Below are 25494 nucleotides of genomic sequence, written 5' to 3'. Positions count from 1 at the left end.
TTTCATGAAACATCTGTTGACCAATATCTTCTTGGTTAGGGCAGCGATAAATACTATTCAACTCCTAAACCTTAGATTTTTCAAGAAAAGCTTGTTGCTAGAAGCCTTGTCCCCACTTTCTGGTAAACCACTCCCTTTGAACATCCATAACCATCTCATCCTCTCTTGAATAATATGAACCATAAATTGGAGGAGGTTCTTGAACTTGTTCTCCAAGCGAAGGATGTGAACCGTGGACTGGAGCCTCTTTGTTGACCTCCTAGTGGGCGTCCTCTTCTTGTGCAGCTTCCCATGACTGGGTTTGTTGTGGCTCTTCATCACTTGAATCTCCATGAGAGTCATATACATCATAATAAGGAGAATCATGAACTTTGGTTGAATGAGAGCTCTGAGGGTTTATTTGTAGCTCTATGATGTCTCCTTCTTCTCTTTCTTGGTCATTGGGTGATGATTCTTGATGCAAGTATATGTTTTCTTGGAGCGGAGCTCCACAAACATCTTCAACAAGGTCATTAACCTCGGGAATATTTTCATCATTGTAATATGCATAACAATCTTCAAACATAGGATATAATCTTTTTCAATAATGATTGAATGTTATGTGAAAACTCTTTAAGGAAGATATGTTGCCAGAGGTATTGTTTTGTACCAAATTCTAACATCGTCTTCTAAAGGGTACATGAACAATTTCTTTTGCGCATCTTCAAAAATAATACCCTGTTGTTCCATGCATTCATGAAAATCATTAAGGTGTTGGTCTGACCTTTTATCTGCGTCTCCATTGAATCTAGGAAAATAGGTATTCCATTCATGAAATGAAGGGATATGATAGGGATAACCAGCAATAGAAGGAAAATCCAGCGGGGCAAATTTGTAATCCAGGAATGCAAGAATGGCCATTTTGAAAACCTTCCTAGGTGAGTGATCTTAGGTTCAAAGGTAGGAAAAGTTTTTGGTTGCTTTGGCATCAGAGCGAGTATGAGGCTGCTTGAAAATCAGGATGATCAAATAGAGATATAGATACTGGATTCACCAAGATGTTTACCATAAAATTGAAACAGTTGAGTCGCCAAGGTGAGAGAACTTCAACCCACACTTCCCTTTCTCACCTAATAGAGGGAATGTAAAGATTTGTAGTACCAAGGAAAAGTATTTCACAATTTTGTGCCCCGACAACGATGCCAAAAAGATGTTGTAGCTAATTCTAGCACCGGTAGTAGCAGTGCTTCAAGGGATAAGAAAAGCCTCCTAGAGACAGCCTTTGGGTTGATTGTAGACTAGTGCCCAAGACATCTTAAGAGAGGATTGGTTTCGATATTATGAGTACGGCTTTCCGTTGCACTCCAATTGTCACGTAGTTGGAAAAAGAGAATAAAGGGGCTTGGTTCAATATTCTTTCATTTTAGTAGACTCAAGCGCATACATGGATCTAAATGCACAGGGGGTAGATCTAGTTCATCTCAAAGAGAAGTGACTGATTCTGGTGGCCGACACACAACAACAGGCAACCTTAATATTGTCATTGTAATAACATGAAGAGGAGGAAAGAAAGGAGAGAATTCGATGCATAGGGTTGTAAACAAGACAGAGTCCTAAGCAACAATGTTCTGATAGAAATATGGAAGACTGAAGAGATGGAATGGCAGAAACAATGGAGCACTAATTAAGGTCCCAAGATCTATACATCATGAATACATTTGCTACTAACTAGCATATGTAAATCTGTGCTCATACAGGTATTGTAGGCTATTGAATAACACAAGTAAATCTGTAATTACCACAAGTACTATCACTACTTAGCAACAAAATATACAACCATGAATATGAGTGAAACTGACAGCTTCATTATGCTATTTCAAGAGAAGAGAAACATAAATGAAGTGATAAACAAAGGAGAAAACATACTGCACATTGCTATGATAGGAATCAACAAAATATATTCATTAATCCTCGATTCTAAATCACCAGTCCATTACATTTAGCAAGATATCACTCAAGTCCCTCCTGAATAGGCAAGTAGAACCAAACATGGAAACATAGAATTTGGACCCCTGCGGGTGCAGAATTCCGGAACCTCATCTAAGTGTTTCTTCCCCATATTTATATAGGGAAGGGGGGGTTTTGAATCAACAGTTACAAAATATCTCAGCCAAAGGCTAGTTGTCCAATTGACTAGATGCCTCGGCCTGCGATAGCTCTGCTGGCCAAAATTATTCTAAAGGATTTGATTCCTTTCTTGAAAATACATAGAAATTACATAAATAAACATAAATAAGAAAAATTGAAAGATGGTTGAGGAAAATATCCGTCTTTCGTTCCTGTGAAGGCCCTTGATCAGGCCACGTCTTTGCCACAATGTGTCCCCCTAACTACTTGGTTGATTCTCGTCGCTTTTGCCTTAACTTCCTGACTTCACCACTCTCTGGAGTTGGTAGCAATCAATTGTGGTGGCTTGTCACAGAGAAGAAGAAGAGATTGTCCTGGTAGTCCTTCATAGTATGACTGAATGGAGCTCCATGCTGAGCCATTAAGTCTTTTTGAGCCCCCATACTAATTTACCACTACTCTATGCCTTTATTTAATACTGCACCTGCAGACCCATACACATTCAAAGTTTTGTACCATACTACCGGGACTTTACTGCATCAGGACTTTTACTCTTAAAGGCGCTACAAAACAACGAGTCCCGATCTCCTTTGGCCCCCTTTGGTTTAGCCCTCTTTCTACATTTCTTCTCATATGATTGGGGGGTTTTGACCTAGGGCTTATCCCTAAGGAGCTCGAGACTTTGGACTTGTGTCCGAGAACCATTTTCCTTTGTTAAATATTTTGTCTCCTTTTCTTTTATTTTCCTCTATAGACCGCACACTTGGCCAAATATCGGAGCTCCTCAGTCAGCATTTTCAAATCAAGGATTTAACTTGGAGTGATGTAAAATCAAGTTTGTTCGATCGCCGACCACCTTCCTTGCTTAGCCCTTGGTTCCTTGCTCTCCCGTGACCATAGTCTAGCGTCTTTATCGGAGCCCCCCAATCGAAGTTTTGCAATTGACTATTTCCTTTGGTGCACAACACGTTGCAACCGTTGATGACTAATTGTTGATCACTGACATCATCACTACCACGTGTCACTTCCTGAGTGGTGACACATGTCACTCGGATATGCCCCCATAGGACCCTGAAAATTCCAAATCAGCATGCCACGTGCCCTTCGTACTTCCACGTCATGATGATGTCAGCTACCCCATGTCTTTATTGGAACCAATCTCTACTCACCATGTGTCCCTTATTGGAACCAATCTCATGTTTCCACGCATCATGTTGGAGGAGAGAGAATAGGCCTGGTCCTGCTCTGTATTATGTTGAAATCCTTTGTTAACATGCATTAGGGCCTTGTTAGCGCTTTAACACTTAAGGCACAATCCCGACATTTTAACACTATCGGCGTTCGTTGACCGCAACTTTGTTAAGGTTGACACTTTGAAAACATCAATCGTCGATATGGCATGGACCCGCTGACTACCAATATGTCGATACCACTCTAGACCTCTGATGCGTGGGACCTTCGATATGCTGGGACCTTACCCTTAGTCATTTTCTCTTTGTTTTCTAGCTTTCAAAGGGAAACTTCAATTTGCTATAACTTCTGATTCTGGAGTCCATTTCGAGAGTTCCATATATCGTTGGAAAGATAATTCCAAGCACTATTCAATGCATAGGTTCAAATTTAGCTTTGAGTGCTTATGTGGCTTGGAAGATGGCTTCAAACCTCTATGCTCTTTTGCCCTCTTTTAGCAGCTGAAAACACATCTTTCAAAGGGTGACGACAAGTAGTATGTTTTGTTTTCAACGGTTTTGCTAAGGTATAGGTGTGGTTGAACACCAAGGATGGTGTCCCTCAAGAGGGAGGGTTATGTAACAACCCTAGTGAAAATTCCATGTAATAAAGGTTAATAAAGGCAAAAATAATAACCATAGTTGATGGGACACTTATTCTAAGTTGAATGTTGGGAAAGACATCCTAGTGTGGGTGTTCATTAAGTTTATTATGGCTAAGGAAACTGGATAAGGCAGTGGCTAAGGCTTGGAAAGGCAAAATGGCATTTTTGGCACATTTATTTATGAAAGTAATGGAAATGATGAGAAAAGGAAGGTGAAAGGTCACAGGTTGCATGTGAGGAGGAAACTGAAGGAAAATAATGGAAAATGAACAAAATAGAGGCCTAATTGATAAAAAGGCTTCTAAGGATCAGTTGGTAAGCTTTTTTCCATTCAATTTTGGAGCTATCTCATCTCTCTCTTTCTCTCTCTCTCTCTCTCACTCTTGGAAACTTAGATTTTTCTTGGAGCACTTTGGCATTGGATCAATAAAGGAAAATAAGGCAAGAGGAAGGAAGGAGCAAGCAAGGAATAGTAGGATCAAGCAGCTACAACAATATTCTTTGCGGGTATCGCTTTGCATGTGTATTTTCCTTACTAGATTTGGCATGCATGTTATTGAATGTGGTTCTTTTGTTGTTATGGCATGGATTTTGCCAGGTGTGATAGTGTTTTCAGCCTACCCTTGCCATTTCCGAATAGCCATGGTGTGATGGGGTTCTCATGTTTTGGTTGATCTAGATTGCCAGATGGATTCGAAGTTGAGTGAGGTGGATCTCTGAATGATAGAATACATGGCATAATAACCCATGAACTGGATTGTTGATCTGGATTTAAACAGGAACACAACAAATTATAGATATAACCATAAACACAGAGATGCAACGGAAATAATACTTCATTTCATTAATGTAAAATACTGAAATATGCTTACAAACATAAATGGAAATAAACCAGCTATGGCGATGGTAGCTTATCTCTGAGAAGAGATGTGGTGGCTACATGCCTCTGAATTGTGTTACAATGAGGCTTGAAGGCCTATTTATTGCTGAGAAACAATGGAAAACCCTAAACATCCAAAAACCTAACCCTAGAAGATGAAACGCCAAATTGTGGGCCCCGTTTGGGTAAATTGGTACATCAACTTCCCGGGTTGTAACTTTGGCTTACGATCTCTGTTTGACACACACAATATCTCGTTAGAAAGATCTATCCAAGAACTCCAACTTTGGGAAGAGAAACAATGGGTCCATGGACCCATGTTGCTCCCATTTTTCCCAAAAAACATTGTTTAGGGCCTCAAAACGGCTCTGGAAGTTCAGGACCCGAAAAACTGCTAAAAATAGTAAATTGTGCTACAATTAAGGAAACTGAAAAGCTAAAAGAAACAATGGTGGGGGTCCAAGTGGACTTGGCAGGTGGCCACCAATATCCACTTGGATCATTCCTCCCCCCTAGGAAGCAATGGTCCCCATTGCGTTGAGTTCCTCCATGAGATGAGGAAACTTCTACTGAACTTGGTCCTTGGTGAGCCACTTGCCCTAGTGAAGGAGTTGGCCTGCTTTGACAACTCGATACAGTTGGATATTCTGCTAGCGAGTGTGCTTGATCTGTGTGTCCATGATCCAATCAGTTGCAACTTGTTCCATGCAATCTGGATTTAACTCTGTGGGTGTGAGTTGTTCTACAATGTCAGATGTGTCTAGTAATGGTGGAAAGTATGGCTGAAGGCGGTCCACATTGAACACTGGGTGCAGGCCAAGGAATGGGGAATGCTGAGCTCAAATGTATTGTCTCCCACAACCTTGGGAATGGTGTAAGGACCATATCTGAGTGGTATGAGTTTCTGATAGGCTCCGGTAAGGCGTTCTTTTTGCAAATGCAACTAGACTTTGTTGCCCACTTGAAACCTGTGTGGCACCCGATGTTGATCATGTCACTGCTTGTACTTGGCATTTGATTTCTGTTATGAAACCAGCTCACAAAAAGATAGAAAAGATAGATAAAGGCCTTAGAATTCAGCCTCTTCGAGGGGGCAACCTCCTGTACATTACATAAATGAACAATTCTTGGATGATTCAAATGACAAAACCTCCTTTCTATATATAGGAGTCTAAGGAGTCACAATATAACCAGCCGACCTAGCTAATAATATAAAGCCACAAAAATAACAATAGAGGGATTCTATGGGGCACAGTAATAACAATAGGGGCACAACAATATTAATAAGGGATACAAATACAATAGTAGTGGGGTAATCACTAGTATTATAGGGACCTAACATGCCCCTCTCCTTCAAAAAAGTGTTGTCCTCAATGCTTAAGTAGTTCTGAATGCTTGAACTGCATAAAATTCTCATCCTCCCATGTGGAATCTTCAGCGGATAAGTTCTTCCACTTGATGAGATACTCCAAAATTGATCGATTTCGTAGCCGTCGAGTTCTTGTTTCTGTGACTGCTTCCGGTTCCAATATAATTTTTCCTTCCTCGTCAAGTTCTGGAAATATTGTTTGAACTGGGAGCTTGTCGCCTATAACCTTCTTTAAACATGAAACATGGAAAACTGGGTGCACTTGAGAAGCTGCAGGAAGTTCCAATTTCTATGCCATAGTACCAATCTTTTGCAACACCTTGTACAAACCATAATACTTTGGTGATAATTTATTATCCTTCTTAGCTTGCTTGAGGGACATTTGTTTATATGGTTATAGCCATAGGAATACCCAATCACCTACATCAAAACTTCTTTCGCTGCGATGTTGATCTACCTATTGTTTCATTCGATTCTGTGCCAACACGAGGTTATCCTTTAAGAGTTGGAGGACTTGTTGTTGATGTTCGATATGATGTTCCACTGCTTGAACCTTAGAATTTTCTCTTAAATATGATGTGATGGATGGTGGTTGATATCCATAAAGTGCCATAAATGGGGTCATTTTTTTTCTATATGGAAGGAAGTGTTATATCACCATTCAGCCAGAGGCAACCATTTGACCCATTGTATTTGTTTATCAGATACAAAGCAACGAAGATATCCTTCCAAACATTTGTTTACTATCTCATTTTGCCCATCAGATTGAGGATGATAAGATGAGCTATGAGCTAACTAAGTACCAAGACAAGAAAATAATTCTGTCCAAAAATTTCCAGTGAAAATGGGATCTTTGTCACTTACAATAATCTTTGGGTTTCCATGTATCTTTTGAATTGTTTCCATAAATGCAGTAGAAACTGTACTGGCTTTAAAAGGATGTGATAATGCACAAAAGTGTGCATACTTGGTAAGTCTGTCAACTACCACCATGATGACACTCTTTCCCTCAGACTTGGGTAAACCCGTGATAAAATCCATTGAAACTTCCTCCCAACATTGGCTTGGAATGGATAAAGGTTGTACTAGACTCGGGGTCTTAATTGTTTCAACTTTACTTTTTTGGAAAACCAAACATTCCGCCACAAACTTTTGAATTTCGATTTAAGGCCATCCCAAAAAAATTCCTTCTTAACCCTGTGGTAAGTTTTTAAAAATCCTAAGTGCCCTCCTAAGGGAGAAGTGTGCAATTCCATAAGAATCTTTTGTTTGGGTTGGGAATACTTACAGAGGTATAAGAGATCTTTGTACCATAACAAATCATTTTTCCAGCTAAATGTATCAGATGTACTGGAATCTTGTTGTAACTTTCGAATAAGTGCCCACACTTCTTCATCATTCTTCCATTCCTCCCTCGCTTCGTTTATCCAATCTGGTTGGATAATAAAAATGACAACAATGCTTCCACATCCTCATCCTTTCTTGAGAGTGCATCTGCCACCACATTTTGCTTCCCATTTTTGTAGATGATTTCAAAGTCATAACCCAACATCTTTGTGACCCACTTTTGTTGCTCTTCAAAGGATAATCTTTGTTCTAAAAAGTATTTAAGGCTATCATGATCCGTTTTTACCTTGAAGTGTCTTCCCATTAGGTAGGGTCGCCATTTCTTAAGTGCATGTAGTATTGCCAACATTTCCTTCTCATAAATAGCTTTGTGTAAAAACTTTCCCTTGATTGGACAACTTTCAAAAGCAATGGGTCTTTCATCTTGCATTAAAATAGCACCAATTCCGTTTCCTGAAGCATCACATTCTACAATAAAGGTTTTTGTGAAGTCCGGTGTAGCTAAGACCGGTGCTTGGCACATTGCCTCTTTAAGATGTTCGAATGCCTTTGTTGCTTCTGGAGTCCATGAAAATGCATCTTTCTTCAATAATGTTGTTAGAGGTGCTGCTATTCTCCCATAATTCTTAACAAACTTGCGATAATACCCTGTCAACCCGAGAAATCCTCGTAGATGCTTTATGGATGTGGGGATTTTCCATTCCTTAATGGCTTTAATTTTGCTAGGGTCTACCTTAACTCCTTCATGAGATACAATATGACCCAGATATTCCACCTCTTGTACTCCAAAGAAACATTTGGATCTTTTTGAATATAATTGTTTCTCCTCCAATGGTTGTAGCACCCTGTCAACATGTTCAACATGATCCTTCCAAGACATGTTGTAGATTAGTATATAATCAAAAAATACTAACACAGATTTTCTAAGGAAGGGTTTGAAAATGGAATTCATCAAACCTTGAAATGTAGAAGGTGCATTGGTAAGGCCAAAAGGCATGGCCAAAAATTCATAATGACCCTCATGAGTTCTAAATGTTGTTTTCGGAATGTCTTCAGTCTTCATTCTGATTTGATGATATCTTGAACGAAGATCCAACTTGGTGAAGTAAATTGATCCATGCAATTCATCCAGTAATTCATCAATGACCGGAATGGGAAACTTATCTTTAATAGTGAGCTTGTTGAGCTTCCTATAATCCGGACACATGCGCCATGATCCATCCTTCTTGTGCACCAATACTACTGGAGCAGAGAAAAAACTTTGACTAGGTTGAATTATACTAGCCTCTAGCATTTCTGCAACCATATGTTCAATTTCACTCTTTTGGGCATAGGGATATCTGTACAGCCTGATGTTTGGAGGAACACTTCCTGGAATCATATGAATAGCATGATCATGATCACGAATAGGTGGGAGACCTTTGGGAGTCTCAAATACCTTGGAATGATTGTCCAAGACTTTTTGGAGATCTCGAGAAATAGATGATTCCGATGTGGAAACATCTAGCGAACATAATTGTGCAATTACACCTCTTTGTTCCTTTTTTAGAATCTTTGTCATACCGTTAGAGCTGATTATCTTTCCCGATTTCCCTGCAATACCCCTTAATTCAACTTCCTTTCCTTCTGCAGAAAATTTCATGAAAAATTCTTGAAAATTAAAAGTTATTATACCCAAGGATTGTAGCCATTGGACTCCTAGTACAACATCAGCACCTCCCATTGGAATGGAAAGCATTGGGCTAGTCAATACATATTCTCCCATGGATAGCTTGATATTATGGCACTTTCTAGAGCAATTTATCGTTCCTCCATTTGCAACCATCACTTGACACTCTGGTGCTGGATATAGGAAGCAATTCAATTCTTTTGCTATCTTACAATGAATAAAATTGTGGGTACTTCCTGAATCAATCAACACTATTACCTTTTTCTTCTCGATTTGTCCTTCTACCTTGATGGTTTGAGGAGAGGTAATTCCAGCCAATGCATTACAAGATATGGTCGGATTCATTTCTTCTTTATCTAGGCTTTGTTCCTAGAGTATATCCTCTTCTTTTGACCTTTCTTGCTCCTTTTCTTCTTCCTCTTCACAATATATGTAGAATCATTTCTTCTCAGCACACTTATGACCTTTAGTGTATTTGCTATCACAACTGTAACAAAGCCCTTTTTCTCTTTTTTCTTCCAATTGTTGTGGTGTCAACCTTATAGGTTGTGGAAGACTAGGGGCAACAACACTTCTATATTTATAGTTGTGAGTGGTATGCTTCCTGGTTGCCATAATTTTGCTTTCCATTTTTCTTGCTAACCTGAATGCCTTCTCTAATGAATCAGGTTCCAAAGGTGAACATCATGTTGGATATTATCCTTTAAAGTCCCTATGAACACATCAATCCTATGCTCCTCTGGAATATTTTTTACCCTTATGTTCAATTTTTGGAACTCCTCAATGTGCTCCATTATTGAACCCTTTTGTTTGAGACTTATCAATTGGCTAAAAAAAGTGTTGCTTTTTGTATCCTCATAATGTGCTGTCAATTCTTCCGTAAAAATTGCCCAAGTGATAATTTGTTTATGAGAGCAAAGCCATTGATACCATACAAACTGATTTGGTTCCAAATATAAAGTTGCAATACGTACCTTTTGTGTGTTTTGCACATTATTGAGATCGAAAAATTGCTCCATCCGTAATATCCATGTTGCGGGATCCTTGCCATCAAACTTCCTCATATCGATTTTTGGAATATGGTGGGTCTTCGGTCCAACATCAGAGTCTATGAAATCATGATTAACATTTCTTTTGTTCTCATCATGAGTTTCCTTTACTACCCTTTCAACATTAGTAAGCATTTCTTGTAGAAACTTTGTCAAATCTATCTTCAAATCTTCCATGCATGTCTTCAAATCTTCCATGCCTATCTTCAAATTAGCTTCCACGTCATTCATCTTAGCTTCTACGCCTTTCTTTAAACAATCCATCTTAGCTTCTACACCTTTCTTTAAACCATCCATCTTAGCTTCTACATCTTTCTTTAAACCATCCATCTTAGATTTTGTTACTTTTTGTTCAAGTGACACTTGTTGCACTTGGTCTCGTAATTTTGATATATCATGTTGCATTTCTTCCTCTTCTTCATGAGTTATGCTAGAGATTTCAGGTTTCTTACTAGGTGTTTGCATTTTCTTTCCTTGGGGCATCAATTACCGATAATAATGCTTTACTATGCCCTTTCAATTCCTTCAAACTAATTTTTCAAACCAAGCTTATGCAAAAAATTTAAAAAAACTACACACCTTTTTCCACTTTGTAAGAGCTTGATATTGAATCTGATGTATATCTGTGATTTCGGATCATCCAGTTTTGAAATTGCGATCTGCAGTAGCCCTCTGTGTCCTCTTTCCAATTCCGCCAGTCTGATCCAAATTGGATTCTCCAGGGAAGAGTTATGCCAAATCTCCCACAGTGACCTAATTATAGACTAGTTTAGTAGAGCAAACTTGTACGACGTGCCTCGAGTCACTGTTTTGACCTTTGGCTCTGAAAAATCTATACAAGACACTACAGTCCGTCCTCTTTTTGTAGCTTCTTACGAAATTTCAATCCGATGCTCAAAGAGAAAGTTATGACGATTTTCCCCAGGTCACCTGTTTGGAATGTAATTCAGGAGTCTGCAAAAAGACCAACTTCCTCAGATCATATATCCGCAAATATAGTGTGAAACGCTCTGAAATTCGGACCCGAGGTTCAGTGCGATTTCGTCTCAAATGGGTTTTTTCTTAGCTTCTGAAACATCGCAGAAAAAAAGTTATAGTGAAAATGCCACGATGACCTATTTGGAGCAGCGAAACCCTAGAATCCAAAGCTCTGATACCAAATGTTATGAAACCAGCTCACAAAAAGATAGATAAACGCCTTAGAATTCAGCCTCTTCGAGGGGGAAAACTCCTTTGCATTACATAAATGAACAATTCTTGGATGATTCAATTGACAAAACCTCCTTTCTATATATAGGAGTCTAAGGAGTCACAATATAACCCAGCCGACCTAACAATAATAATATAAAGCCACAAAAATAACAATAGAGGGATTCTATGGGGCACGGTAATAACAATATGGGCACAATAGGGGCACAACAATATTAATAAGGGATACAACTACAATAGTAATGGGGTAATCACTAGTATTATAGGGACCTAACAATTTCTCTAGAATGTCATGGACCTGCTGGCGAATATGTTGGATGTGCTCAATGATGTTGTTTGACTTATCTGTTTCGGATTGGACATGAGCTGAATCTGCATGAGTAGCTACAAATGGCATGGCCACATCAATGGGTCATAGTGGCTAGAATCCCAAGCCCACATAAAAATGGCTATGGCCAATCGAGCTGTGGAGAGCCCGGTTGTAGATGTGTTGAACATAGGGGAGGCTCTCGTCCCATGTTTGTGGATGCTTTGATTTGTACATGCGTAGAATGTGTACGATCATCCTGTTGACAACCTCTGTCTGGCCATCAGTTTGAGGATGGAAGGCTATGGACTTAGTGAGTTTGGTGTCCAGCATCAACCAGAGACTGGACCAAAATGTACTAAGGAACCTGCTATCTCGATCTGAGATGATAGACTGTGGGATCCTAAAGTATACCCACACTCATTCAAAGAAGAGTTTAGCAGTGGCTTCTATTGTGATATTCTTCTTGCAGGCCGCCATAATGGCCATCTTCGAGAACCTGTCGACGACCACAAAAACACAATCGTTTCCATGCTTACTGGAAGGAAAGCCGACATGTAATCCATGGAGATGGATTCCCAAGGTCGACTAGGGGTAGGCAGCGGGGTATAGAGGCCTTGCTTCTTGATGGTTGGTTTGGCAATGGCGCAGGCAGTGCATGATCTGATGTACTTCCCGACATCCTATCGAAGATTTGGCCAATAGAAATACTTCTGCAGTACTGCCACCGTTTTCTCGACCCCGAAATGCCCAGCAGCCCGATTATAGTGTGCTTCCCAAATCTTCTTGGCATGCTCGCTTGAAGGAACACAATGGTGACCCAGGTGGCATAACAGGGCATCCTGAAGGTGAAAATATGGAACATGCTGACCCTCCAAGAGTGTCTGGTATGCGTGGCCGAATTTTGTGTCGCTTTTGTAAAGAATTGGTCAATCAGAAGTCTCATTCCCACAAGAGTTGAGTACGGTGGTTAACGCCATGATCGATGGTCAACTAAGTCAATCTGCAACATTATTTGTGCTGCCCTTCTTAGACTTGATATTCAAACGGAACTGTTGTAAGTATGTGGACCACTTCTGATGGCGATCATTCTACAATTTCCCTTGGGTCTGTATAAACTGCAGGGGTCGGTGGTCTGTGTGGATGACCGTTTCCTTTCCCAAAATGTAATGCTTCCATTGTCAGCAGGCCTGCACAATGGAATACATCTCTTTATCATAAGTGGGATACTTCTGGACTATGTCTGAAAGTGTCTCACTGTGATATGCCACTGGATGCCCATGTTGAGTAAGGAATTCCCCAATAGCATAGTCAGAGGCATATGTCTCGACCTCAAATGGTTGTTGCAAGTCTGGTAATGCGAGCACTAGTGCCAAGCAGAGGCAATCTTTCAACTCTGTGAATGCCTTCTGTTGAGATTCAGACCAAAATAATTTTGCTTTCACTCCTCCCTTGGTGACTTGACTCAAGGGCCAAGTGATATGAGAAAATCCCAACACGAACCTGCGTAGAAGTTAGCAAGACCTAGAAAGTTGCGGAGCTCTGTCAGAGTGGTTGGAGATGGCCAATCCCGAATGACTTGGATCTTGGCTAGATCCACATGCACCCCTTGTTCATCAATAATATAACCCAAATACTGAACCTGGGTAATGCTAAAAGTGCATTTCTCCAAATTGACACATAACTTGTGTTGTCGCAGTGTTTGGAGAACCTGTCGGATGTGTTGGAGGTGCTCTTCCCAACTCTGGCTGAAGATCAGGATGTCATCCAAGTATACCACTACAAATGAGTTGGTGAATGGCCGCAAGATGTCATCCATTAGCCTCATGAAGGTTGCAGGAGCATTCGTCAATCCGAAAGGCATAACCAACCATTCGAAAAGGCCCTCCTTGGCTTTGAAGGCAGTCTTCCACACATTGGAGGTTTGATTGGTACTTGTTGATATCCTAACTTCAAATCGATCTTGCTGAAATATTTTGCCCCCTTCAGTTGGTCTAGGAGGTCATCAATCTGTGGGATTGGGTACCTATTACGGACAGTGATCTTGTTTAGCGCCCGATAGTCAATACAAAGTCTCCAAGTCCCATCCTTGTTCTGTACCAACACGATCAAGCTCCCACAGGGCGATGAACTCGGACGAATGTGACCTTTCTACAATAACTCCTGAATCTGCCTCTTGATTTCATCGTTCTCCAGAACGGAGCGCCAATAGATTGGTCCATTGGGTAGCGGCGCACCTGGGGTCAGATCGATGGAGTGCTTACCCTGACAATATAGAGGAACCCTTGTGGGGGAGGTGAAGATGTCCTCGTACTCCTCCACGACCTTGTCTATCTATAGTTTTCGTGTGGAGGAGCCCTGTCTGGAGGTTGTGGCCACCATCTTCTTCTTTCCTTGAGGGCATATCATTAGAAAAACAAAGTTCCTGGTTTTGGAAATGAGCTTACTGCATTGTTTTGCAGTAACCAAAGAGATGGCAGTAGGCGGTGCTACCTCTGGTATCCTGTACAACTTATTTCCCAAAGTAACAATAACAACACGGGGCCTTGATTCATACACAACATGTCGCTTCCACTATAATAAAGGAAAGTGTTCCCTCTACGGACAGAGGCAACCCCTCTAGCCCTAGAGTGGGTCTAGTCACAGCAAAGACAAAACAACAATCGATTCCCTTAAATAGTCATCGTTGGAGGCCTACCTCAAACCGGTGGTTGATGAAGTTTCCGTTGCGCTGCTCCAGCTTCCGTTTCTTTCTCCTCAATGAGCAATCAACCTGAAACACCACAGGAAAAAAACAGAGCACGTAACCAAGAACAACAATGATCTATTTACTTATAAAGTCAAGATATCATAAGCTATCAAGTAAATTGTACACAAGATATAGGAAATCGTCATTGATTGTATTAAAATGAATCAAAAGCAAAGCTTACAACCAAGTCTTGACGTCGCAAGCCTTCTTGGAGGGTCGAGCCATTATGTTTCTTCAAGCATTCACTCTTAAGAATGGGTCTCCCAAATAGATGATATCTATCTCTCACTCACAAGCTCTAATACAAAGTTAAGGCACCCCACAACCTCTTATCAAACTATTAGCAATCCCACACTTGTCACACTCACACCAAAGATATCTACCAAACTTAAAAGAACTAGCCAGCACTGTAGAACTCAAGAACTAGCAGATCATAGCAATGGTGAGTGATTTTATAGGAGAAGGATTCTCCTTGAAATGAGGGAGAGGGAGCTTATCCTTAAGGGAGGTTGCACAAGAGGCGGAACCACCATCCCAGAGGAGGAAAAGCGACCCAAACTGACCCAACAACCAGCTCTAGAAACACCCAGAAGGCCAACTGTTTGAACAAATTCGCTAAATCTGGGTTGTCGCAAGTCATGAACTAAGGATCAGTGACGACATCGCAAGGAGGCAATGTATTCAGATGAATCGTCGCTATAAATAGCTGGGAGATTCGCGCCAAGCCCTAAAATCGCATTATCGTGGGAAACACATGTACATCGGCAACGGTGTCACGACGAGACAGTTCATGACAAGGGATTGTCGCACCTTTTAATGTCTTATTAGCGACGATGCAGAAACTTAGGAAAAAGGGTCAGTTCTTCAGCATCAGAGAGCACTATTTAATCTTTTTGCATAAGTGGGAAGATATGGACATGTGTATTTGATACATGACACAGCAGAGGGACTGAGATGAGGACAGTGACAAATTACTGTGTAACAGATGCCCCCTAAAGCATGAAGCCCGAGAGAGTGGGAGGGGTGAAATGCTTTACGAAACCATGACCGAACTGGAACACCACCTTGAAGAACCTGCAGGCGCAAGTACAACTGATATCTCTGATAGTGAAATACATGTAGTCTAGGCATGGGCGCAGCCATCCAAAAGACATATGAAACTTGGTCTATGGTATGGACGCAGCCACCCAGTTGATAAGACCATATAGTGATTAAGCAACCATCCATGAAGACTCAAGTATGGTCATAGCCATCCAATCAGAGAGTCATATATGTAATCATGAACCAATCCACGCAACCTGAACATATGTAATCTTAGTCTGGGGTCTTGAAACCCAACCGATCATAGTACAAATTCTAGCATGCGAACAGATGTGCTGAAGTCGAGCATGATAGAAAATTGCTTGATTACCGGTCAATGATAGAAACCGTTAACAAGTGTGAGAGAAACCACCAATAATGTCAATGGTTCTCAAGGTACTGTCAGTACAATCCACCAAGTGTGAAAAATGAGCTGAAGTCGAACACTTGTGGAGTCACCCAATCAAAGACCAATGATGAAAGTCTGTCGTCAGGTGCGAAGAACTTGCCATTGAGGCATGCAAGCTCCAAGGTACCGAAAGAGGTCTCTAGATCAATCTCCTAGATAATGAGTTGGTGTCGACAGGAGACGATCCGTCGCAGGAGGGCCATAATGTTTCCCCCATCAACGACGCAAGATAATGAACAAGTGGTAGATGATGAAACATAGCAGCAGAGGAGGAGGTAAGGGTGTGAACTGCAGAAGGATTATACACTTGAACATATCGGCGACACAACTCCCGAACGCGACAGCATTTTGGTACCAAGGGATCGGAGGTCTGACGGAGACAACATGGATCAAATGGAATGAGGAAAAATGGAAACCCAAAACCCCAGAAGGCCAATGACAATGTGAGGATATCCCAACCTGATGAGAAGCAAAAGTGTCGATGTTCAGAGTGACTAGCTGCCGTAGGTAACTAACGACGACTTCCAAATTTTCCCCCACCATTGCTGGCGAGTACCCCAATTTATTTTTGAAAAACAAGCTTGAAGGGGATAACATATGCTTGTGATATAAGTTCGACCTTCGGACGAATCCAACCTAGTAATAGTTTAACGAGCCCTAGGGAGGAGAAGCTCGAGTCTCGTCATGGTGACGAGTCCAATGTCGTCAGGGTTTAACAAGTCCAACATAGGTAAAACTCAGAGTCTTTTTCATGTTTAGAGAGTTTGAAAAAGACATGGAAAAGAAAACTCTAGGGGGATCATTTTTCGTAATTTCGTGTCCCTCGAGCCCGAAATAAGTAGAAAACAATACCCAAGAGAACTGCTTGACCATTTCGATCAAGGAGTACTTTTTATAATTAGTGTTCCCGATCCGAAAAAGTAAAAAAGTGATCGGAGACACGACATTTCATAACCAAAATCAAACTTGAAACGACAAAAGCCCGGCCATCTTTTCGCATTTATATAGTCGAAAAAGCGTTGAAAGTGGACCGCCTTTTTATTCCATTTAACGAGTCAAAAAGGGAAAAACTCAGCAATATTTTCATATTTTACGAGTCAGAAAAGAGCTTAAAGGTGACTCGTCCTAGAGGAACGAGTGGTATAAAGGGTAGCAACTGGTTCCGACAATGGTGGAACTGCTCAAAACATGTAATGGTCAAGAGGCTGGCTAATAAAACCACTCATCGCTGCGGTTCCTCAAGAAAGGAAAAACAACCAAGTGAAAGCATATGATTGGCCAAAGAGATGGTGGCGATGGAAAGAAACAACCAAGGCTCATCTAGCAGAATTTAGCGGATAAAAATGGCAATCACGAGGTGTAAATCGGGTATGGGTTCAATTTTACACAAGCTTGACCATAGAGAACTCTGCTTGGATTCGGTTTCATGTTTACACAAGCTTGAAATGAAAAACTGTGCTTGTTATAAGTTCGCATGCCCCCAGCATAATGATGCAAATCGAGGTACATGCCCCCCAAGCTTCATTGCATTCAACGAGGTGGATGGAATGAAGGTTCACTTTCAAGATCTTGGAAAGACTCGACTTGGATTTTACGAGATCTTAATCAAAGGCTCGATTTGGAAAGGGAGTTGTTTCATTTTTTAATGAGGTTGACATAGTAAAAGAACTGTCCTCATAACCCTTGTTTCATTTTTTAACGAGGTTGACACAAGATCAAGAACTTTCCTCGTGACATTTGTTTCATTTTTTAACAAGGTTGACACAAGATCACAACTATCCTCTGCCTTGCTTCATTTTTTAACAAGGTCGACACAAGATCAAAACTATCCTCGGACTCCTTGTTTCATTTTTAACGAGCTTAACACAAGACAAGGAACTATTCTCCAACCTTGCTTCATTTTTTAACGAGGTCAACACATGATCAGAAATATCCTCGGAACTCCTTGATTCATGGTTTAACGAGCTTGACACAAGAGCGGGAACTGTGCTCACGATGCCCAGTTTCATATGTTAGCGAGGTTGAGATGGGAACAAACTATCCTCGTACTCCTATTCATGGGCCATATGAGAACATGGCTCCCAAGAGGTCTTCGCGGGATGGAAGAAACGTACTTTGGGAGGAATACATGTCATGAGGCACTAATGACAAATTGGGTTCCAATGCCCCTAGTACATGATGTACGAGACCATCTACATGATCATCAATAGATGCAGAGGTGAAACGGGTAGCCACATAATTGACCTGTGGCAAAGAACGACAATTGATCAATAGTCACCATTATTCCATCGTGTGGAAAACAAACCACACGGAAAAGTGAAGAAACGAGAGCCCCAATGGCATAAATATAGTCACGGCCAAGGAGAAGACTGAAATCTAAAGCACCTTGGACAACCATCACGTCGATATAGACAGTTTTGCCTCCCAAAGTAATAGGGAACTTCGGAAGGATCCCTAAAGGTTGACTGGTTCCTCTATCAAATGCCAACAGATTCTGCGTGACCAGCACAAGCTATGGGGAGCCCAAAGCTTGCCAAGTAGTGAAAGGCATGAGGCTAACCAACGCACCCTCATCCAAGACAGTGCCAGGTACTGCCTTATCATAGGCATGTACTGTAATTTGGAAAGGCACATAGGATGGAAGGTGGAAAGCAGTCAAATGACTCTAGTCGAAGGAAACAACCGAACTACTTGGTGGGGGTATCATATGATTGCCCCCATGCTCTATAGGAACCGAAGAAGGACGCTCTTGATCAGCAGGGATAGGAGGGTCGTTCTCGGACTCAGGAGAATCTGATGAGACGAGAAGAACATGAGCAGTATAATCATGATGCTCATCGGGAACAGAGTGGACCACTGGTGGTGAATCCAAGTCGACACTCTTTCCGACCAATGGTTGGTCAAGAACGGGTTGAGCACAGCCAGGTTCGAGAAGAGAAGGGTGGACAAGAGAAGAATCTAAGTTAATCTCTTTGTCAACTAGGAGAGGGTCTGAAGAGAGCCTCTGATAACCAACTAGAAGTGGAGGCGAAGAAGTTGTAAGACTTTCCAAAACAACTGAAGCTTTATCCATGAGCAGACAAAGGTGAAGGGGATGGTTGCCTTCACATAGCCTACAGGGGAATCGAATCTTCCCTTTCTTCTTACCACTGCCAATTGAGGATTGAACATCAACATGAGCTTCAGAGGATGATGAGGGACGAGCCAGATCGTGAGACCATACTTCTAAGATCCTAGGAATGCCAGGACAATCACGAAGAAGATGGTCACCCTTGCACAATTTACAAGGAAACTTAACCTTTCGCGGAGGAGCAAAAGGTGTTCCGACCTGAGATGTACTCGGGGAAATAGTTGCACAGGTGGCCTCGCGCTTATCGGACTTCTTCTTCTTCATCATCTTCTTCTTCTTCATCATCATCTTCTTCTTCTTCTTAGTCTCCTGGTTACTAGATGTGGAACTTTCACCAGGCGAAGTAGGAGATGAAGACGAAGAAACAGGGGAAGAAGGCGCAGGCTCAACCTTGGAATCATCGTGTCATGATTCAAACGAAGGAGACGGTGGAATAGGGGTCATGATGCTTGGGACCACCGAGGTTGAAAACAACCACACAGGAAAACCGATGGTTAACCCAGGCAAAGACAATGTTGCCATATATGGAGCACCAACATTTCCAAATGGAGGAAACGGACCAGGAGTTCCATCTGGGGGAAGACCTTGGCCGGTAGACTCGGGGAAGGTTTCCATCGAGAACGAGCCTGAAAAACACTTGCACTGTAACCAAGAACTTGAATTGTTACCAGGAATATTTTGTGGGCAGTAAATTTTATGACACAGGAACAAAAATTGACCTTTTCATGTTTCAAGAGTTGAGAAAAGGACGAAAAGGTGACTCTATCTCTTTCGAGGTTTAATGAGCCTGAAAGGACAAGTGCTTGGATGGACCTTTTCTTTTAAGGAGTCGAAAAGGAACGAAAGTGACTACTTTGGAGAACTAGGCAAAAGGTTAACCAGACAAACCGTAAAATTGCATATACACCTTGGTGATCAAATGAAAGAGAAATGACCAAGGACTTTCCATACGACAGTCAATCTTCCCGAATGCTGTGTTCAGTGCGTTACAGTTTGCAAGGTGGCAAACACGACTTCCTATGGATGTGGGATGATAATCTAGTGGGGTCTCCCAATATATACTCGACGGTACTGGGAGCACAAGTCTGTACTAGGCAGCTATTGAGTCACAGAAGGAGGAACCACCCAACCTTAAGCAAAAGCAATATTGACTAGGTTTAATGATGCTGGAGCACGTCTCTAGCCTAGACCTCTAAATAAGGAGCGTTAAGTTCCAATGCATTGTTAGGTTCATTTAATTGATTTTAGAGTTGATCTTGAATTAAGTTCTAGTTTTCAGGCCCTACTGTATGTATATCAAAAACCCTAGGATGAAACTAGAATGAGTAAATCATCTTTCATTTTGATGAACACCTACTTAAAGGAGGGTAGAAAATTCATTCCCAAGCAAACACAAGCAAATGCAAACACTAAGAAACACAATGCATCGATACACTACTCTCACGATGCATCGATACTACTAATGAAAGATTTAGAGTCCACTTTTCAATTTCTCAAACATGAAATTTTGAAATGCACATATACTTTCACTTTCGTATATCAAATGAATGCAATCCCTTAATTTTTTTTTGTTTTGTTTTGAATTTAAAGAGACAAACAAGCAAGTGTGAACTGATCGATCCAAACAATTGTGATCTATGCTTGGTAGTGAAGAAATCGAATCAATATCAAAAATTGGTTCAATAATTGACACGAAAATCAACCGGCAAGAAAACAAGCAACGAAAAAGCCTCGAGCAAATCAATAAGATGGTTGTGGATGAACCTTGGACAGACAAGTAACCCAAGCAAATGTTTTCTCAATGAAACCTCTAAAGAGCTAGGTCACACGGTCTAAAAACACAAGACTCACTCAATGAAACCAAAGAGACAATACCTTAACCAAAAGCAATCAAAACAAGCTGATGAGAGAGAGGAAACAACAGGGGATAAACAAGACTGGTGGATTCAAGAGGTAAAGTTGTAAAAACAACTTTACAGGAATCGTCGCAGGTGTTACACTGACAACTAGAGATGTCGTCGCAGGTGTTACACTGTCAACTAGAGACGTCGTTGCAGGTGTTACACTATCAACTAGAGACTAGTCGCTAAAGTACACCCGTTTTCAGAGACGGTCTGATTTCAGGAATCGTCGCGGGAATTAAACTAGAAACCTGAGATGAAAGCCAAATAGTCGCGGGTACAAAGCTAGAACATCAGCGACGTTGTCGCGACTGTTAGGCTATCTTCAGCGACGATCTTACTTAAGCAAAAGACAAAGTAAAATCACCTAAATGACACTAGATAATCTTTCCAAGCAGTAAGGGGAATTCCCAGATTGACCCAAGTAACCCAAAAAACTGATGGTTTAACCCCAAAATTCAAGAGACACTAAATCAAAAGACAAATCAAGGGTAAACAAGAAGAAAACATACAAAGGACTCCCCAACGGAGTCGCCAACTTGTGATAAAGGAAAGTGTTCCCTCTGCGGACAAAGGCAACCCCTCTAGCCCTAGAGTGGGTCTAATCACAGCAAAGACAAATCAACAATCGATTCCCTTAAATAGTCATTTTTGGAGGCCTACCTCAAACCGGTGGTTGATGAAGTTTCCGTTGCGCTGCTCCAGCTTTCGTTTCTTTCTCCTCAATGAGAAATCAACCTGAAACACCACAGGAAAACAACAAAGCACGTAACCGAGAACAACAATGATCTATTTACTTATAAATTCAAGAAATCATAAGCTATCAAGTAAATTGTACACAAGATATAGGAAATCATCATTGATTGTATTAAAATGAATCAAAAGCAAAGCTTACAACCAAGTCTTGACGTCGCAAGCCTTCTCGAAGGGTCCAACCAGTATGTTTCTTCAAGCATTCACTCTCAAGAATGGGTCTCCCAAATAGATGATATCTCTCTCTCACTCACAAGCTCTAATACAAGGTTAAGGCACTCCACAACCTCTTATCAAACTATTAGCAATCCCACACTTGTCACACTCACACCAAAGCTATCTACCAAACTCAAAAGAACTAGCCAGCACTGCAAAACTCAAGAACTAGCAGATCATAGCAATGGTGAGTGATTTTATAGGAGAAGGAGTCTCCATGAAATGAGGGAGAGGGAGCTTATCCTTAAGGGAGGTTGCACAAGAGGCGGAACCACCATCCCAGAGGAGGAAAATCAACCTAAACTAACCCAACAACCAGCTCTAGAAACACCCAGAAGGCCGACTGTTTAAAAAAATTCGCTAAATCTGGGTCGTCGCAAGTCATGAACTAAGGATCGGCGATGACATCGCAAGGAGACAATGCGTTCAGATGAATCATCGTTGTAAATAGACGGGAGATTCACGTCAAGCCCTAAAATCGCACCGTCATGGGAAACACGTGTACACTGGCGACGGTGTCGCGACGAGATAGTTCATGACAAGGGATCGTCGCACCTTTTAATGTCTTATTAGCGACGATGCAGAAACTCAGGAAAAAGGGTCAGTTCTTCAGCATCAGAGAGCGTTGTTTAATCTTTTAGCATAAGTGGGAAGATATGGACATGTGTATTTGATACATGACATAACAGAGGGACTGAGATGAGGAAAATGACAAATTACTGTGTAACATCCACAAGTATGGTTGTCCTAATAATACATCACAAACTTCAAGGGGAGCAATGTCACATAATACCTCATCCGTGAAGGGCTTGATGTTGTATGAGGCGACACTACTGGCTCACGCGAATATCCCGTCCTTGGTGAAGTCACCCGATGGTGTACGGTTGTGGATGTGTTGTGGTTGGTAAGCCCAACCACTTCACGACCTCTACCAAAATGAGGTTCTTTTGGCTCCCGCTGTCAACAATGAATTGTAGCGGGGAGCCCTTTACCCACATCTGTGAGTGGAAGAGATGCTCCTCCTCTGGATCTTTGGGTTTCTCCTTCTGGATCTTCGTGGTGGCAAAGGTGGCGTTGGGCTCCGCATCGATAATATGCTTCCCTTTGTCATTCCCCTTGTTGGGTTCTGGCTCAGAGTCGGAACATGCATCTCATTCTGAAACCTCTAGCTCGGCCACTAGTGACTGCTTGGCACGACACTCACTTGTGTTATGAGTGGAGCTCTTATGGAACTCACACCACTTTCCCGTGTCATTTTTCGGCTTCGCGGCGCTATTCTTTGCTTGCAGTTTTGGCGGGTTGCCTTGGGCCACCTTGCCTTGGCTTTGTCCTTTATTCTGCGGTTTGGGTGCACCTTCCCCTTGCTTCGGATTCATAGATCCAAAGTCTCGCTTCTTCTGTTTAAACTTTTGCTTGACCTTGACGGCATATCGGTATGTCATGCCGAGCGAGGAGATGTTCAGGAATTCTATTTCTTCCTGGATGTACTTATGCAGGCAGCCGCGGTATTTGAGTATCAAATGCTGCTCTGAATCCTTGATACCCAACTTTGTGCGAAGGGTATGGAAAATATTGGTAAACTCTGGCACGTCTTGGTCCCTTCCTTGCCGCAGCGTGGTCCACTTTATGTATTGATCCTCATAGCTTCCGACAGGGTAGTACTACTCCTTGATGGCATCCCAGAATGAATTCCAAGTGGGTGCGGCTGAAAATAGTGAGCCTGTACTTTCATCCTTCTGCTTGCAATAGGTTTCCCACCAGTCCTTAACGTGGGGGGCTACTTTGAGAAGAGCCAAAATAATATTTTCTCGACTGGAAAAATCATGAACAGAAAAATAAACCTCTAGCAGATTTAACCATTTATCGACAACACCTACATCTATCTGACCCTCAAATATGGGGATTTCAAAATTAACTTGCACCTTAAACGGTGTGGCATTTCCAGAGTAGTTGTTGGAAGTCGATGTGTCGCCCCTGGGTAGCCGCTGAAGGATCTGGGCAAAGTTGTCCATCATCACGTTCCTTTGTCGCTTGAGGGCTTCTTCGAGCAAGATTTTGATAGGATCTCCTGCCCCCTCATCTTTCCTTTCATCCGCCATGGGAGGCCGTCGGGATTTGTGAGGCTGGTCTTGCAAAGGTTCGACCAGTTCAAGCCCTAACTCTTTATATCCCGACCTCGTTGGGGACATGCAAAGAAAAACAAAGAAAAAGAAGACCGCTCTGATACCACTGATCCGTATTCAAATAGGAACACAACAAATTACAGAGATAACAATAAACACAAAAGATGTAGCGGAAATAATACTTCATTTCATTAATGTAAAATACTGAAATATGCTTACAAACATAAATTGAAATAAACCAACTAGGGCAATGGTAGCTTATCTCTGAGAAGAGATGTGGTGGCTACATGACTCTGAACTGTGTCACAATGAGGCTCGAAGGCCTATTTATTGTTGAGAAATAATGGAAAACCCTAAACATCCAAAAACCTAACCCTAGAAGATGAAACGCCAAATTGTGGGCCCTATTTCGGTAAATTGGTACATCAACTTCCCAGGGTCGTAACTTTGGCATACGATCTCCGTTTGGCACGCACAATATCTCGTTAGAAAGATCTATCTCAAACCCATGGCGTTCCCAGTTTTCCCAAAAAACATCGTTTAGGGCCTCAAAACGGCTCTGGAAGTTCAGGACCTGAAAAACTGCTAAAAATAGTAAACTATGCTACAATTAAGGAAACTGAAAAGCTGAAAGAAACAATGGTGGGGATCCAAGTGGACTTGGCAGGTGGCCACTAATATCCACCTGGATCAATTGTGGGTTACAGTAAAGCCAGATTTTGTGTTGCCTTGGTGGGCCAAGCAATCATTTCCGGCGATTGGCAGGATATGTGATAAAGCCTGGAGAGTGGGTCTCGGTTTAGGGCCTAGTGATCCGATGTGGATTGTGGTAAACCCTAAGAGACTAGGAGACATGAAAATTCCTCACGGTGTAGGTGAAGAAATCCGATGGCGTCCATGCTTGTTTGGCCTAGTGATCGAGTGGAGATCATGGTAAAGTCTGTTATTACGTGTTCATTGTGTTAGCCTGGTGATCTAGGATGGATTATGGTAAAGCTTGGTTTCTATTGATGAGGGTGAGGTCGTTTAGCCTCAGGATGCCCTGGTTGGTTCTTTTGGTTTGAGTCCCACATTCATGCTTGGAATATGGCACGTGGGTGAATGGCTGAAGAGAGAATTGGCTCAACCATTTTATGGTCGGGTGGAACATGGTAATCCCATCCCAGGTTTGGATTTTGCATCATCAATATTAGGTTATTTCCCCTTGTAATTCTATGAGTATTATACTGGTTTATATGTGGATCATATGGCTGTGATTTTCTTTGTTATTTATGTTGCTATTATGTTGTTTATGTATATGTTTTATGGCAGTGGCTATGTATGGCTCTCATCATGTTTTTACTTATAAATGAATGAACAATGT

At 41.6% G+C, this 25494-nt stretch overlaps 1 pseudogene; it reads right to left on the bottom strand.

Moving 5' to 3' along the window:
• Positions 1-259: 259 nt before the first annotated feature.
• LOC149145043 (glucan endo-1,3-beta-glucosidase 14-like) overlaps positions 260-25494 on the bottom strand; it is a 35082-nt pseudogene continuing 9847 nt past the window's right edge.

The sequence above is a fragment of the Pinus tabuliformis genome, chromosome X (genome assembly GCF_031772625.1).
Source record: "Pinus tabuliformis cultivar Carrire ecotype Pingquan chromosome X, CPIR1, whole genome shotgun sequence".
In the NCBI taxonomy this organism is placed as follows: domain Eukaryota; kingdom Viridiplantae; phylum Streptophyta; class Pinopsida; order Pinales; family Pinaceae; genus Pinus; species Pinus tabuliformis.
Note: the sequence above shows the minus strand (reverse complement) of the source record. Positions and strands in the feature narration are given on the sequence as shown.